We start from the raw sequence: 2,087 nt of genomic DNA on the forward strand, positions 1-2,087 counted from the left end.
CCCCCCGAACCTCCCCCCCCCCCCAGTTTTAAGGTCTTTGCCTTCTCTATAACGCCAAGCTTGCAAACGTTTGCAAACTGTCCGTTCGGTGGCAACGCAGCCCTCGGCATGGTCAGGGGCACAGGAGAACCCAGCAGTGACAAAAGTTGTGCGTAGCCATATGGCTGCGTTTAACCCAATAACATCATCTTGCATCAGGCCTAAGTCATTCCTTGTGCTCTGAATTCCCCCGGGAGCGAGCGACAAAGCAGCAGACTGTACTGAAGCTGCTGAGGACCGTATTCGCTGGTCGAGCGCAGCCAGCATGGGTATTGCACAAGCTGAAGTTCAGTGACTCCGTGCCAAGTGATGATGTTACCGACTGCAGAAGGGAACCAATCCGAAACGATGGGAAAAATATTTTTGTAGAGAAACATCATCTCTGAAACCATATGAACAAATCAGTTTTGACACAACAGAACAAAGACCTATAAAAGGAGAGTTAGGGAAAAACACCACTAATGGGCGGTAATTCACATGGTGCCCGCCAGACTGTATTTTTGTAATTTATATTCCTTGGGGACACCGGCCTATGATTTCCAAAGCACAGAGGAATATGGAAACGGCCCGGCCAGATGTGGGGCCACACTCAGCACCCCTTGGCTCCGAAGATCCTCCAGAGCAGGCCGCAGCCGAGTGAGCAGGGGACAGCCTGCCTGCTGCGGGTGTCAGCCCGCTGCGGGCTGCTCCCCCGCAGACGGGACCTGCCGAGAGCACGCACGAGGGACAGCCAGCGCTGCAGCTGGGACCTGCCCAGAAAGACATCGGCAAAACGAACTGGATTAACCCAAACCCCAACGTGATCTCCTCCCTCGGCTCCCGACCAGCTGGACACAGGGGAAAGGCGGTTCCGTGCGAGAGGGGAGCCAAAGCTCCCAGCGGGGCCCTCTGCGAGGCAGAGGTGCCAGGAGCCCCACCTGGCTGCCATGCCCGAGAGGAGCCCGGGCGGCGGGCAAAGGGAGGGCAGGGAAAGGCGTCACCCACTGGGTGCGTGCCCCTTGCTCAGGGTGCTAAGCACGGGGGGCTTTGCAAGAGCTGCCGGTCCTGGCCTGGTCCCAGGAGGCTCCTCGGGGCTGGGCTGGCACCCACTGCGGCTGTGCTCCCCCGGGGACTACAGACAGCAGGACCTTTTCGCTCAAATTCTCGAGGAGTGGAGGCGAGGCGGTGTCCGAGACGCCTGCTTCATCTGCACGGTGCTGTCTTTGGGAACAGCAGAGCACAACAGTCGTGGCCAGGCAGCTTCACAAGAAACTGTGCTGCTAATCTGGTTAGAAAACTTCAGCCCTTGGGAAAACACAGCATACCTTTCTGTGGGCCTGGGAGGAGGGACCACTGGAGGGCAGGTTTAGAAGAAATAAATTAAATTTGTATTAGGGGCTGAAATAATTTCTCTGCTTTGAGAGGCTATTTCAGCGAGAAGAGCAATAATCTCTGAGGAGGTGAAATCCACAGCAGAGGAGCAGGTCCTCCGTGCGCTGAAATGGCACCGTTACCAGGAACACAGTTCCAGCAAGATCAGCTCTTATTAGTTCCAATCTTTGTTTTATTCTTTCTCAAAAGATCTCTTTCTCCAGCACGCCATCTCAGACAGCAATAAAACGTTATGAGCTGCTGCTCTGTGGTGCACATGACGACTTTTATGAGCAGAAACCTCGAGTTCTCAGAGAGCCTTTGGACAAACGTAAACGGGGTCTGTAACTTAAGACCCATTGAATTCACAATTTAATCAGACCAACATAAAACGGGGAAGTCATGCGGGGCCCCTCCTCTTACCCCATCTCAACTGCTTTCATTTGTCAAAAAAACGTTGCCTTCACCGCTGCACATGGTGGGCGGTCAGCAAAGATGCGGTGCCTCTGTGCGCCGGGGAGCAAGAGCCCCCATTCCTCCCTGTTGTCTCTCCGGTGACCAGGGGCAGAGGTGGTACTTAGCCCCTAACACAGGGCACCTAAAGGGCCTCGCACCCAGCACAGACCACGCCTGGGTCGCCCACAGCGGGAGCCCGTCTCCTGCCCCGGCGGGTCCGTGGCCCCGGGAGGAAAGCCTGC

Source organism: Pygoscelis adeliae, unplaced genomic scaffold (assembly GCF_000699105.1).
Source record: "Pygoscelis adeliae isolate BGI_AS28 unplaced genomic scaffold, ASM69910v1 Scaffold268, whole genome shotgun sequence".
In the NCBI taxonomy this organism is placed as follows: Eukaryota; Metazoa; Chordata; class Aves; order Sphenisciformes; family Spheniscidae; genus Pygoscelis; species Pygoscelis adeliae.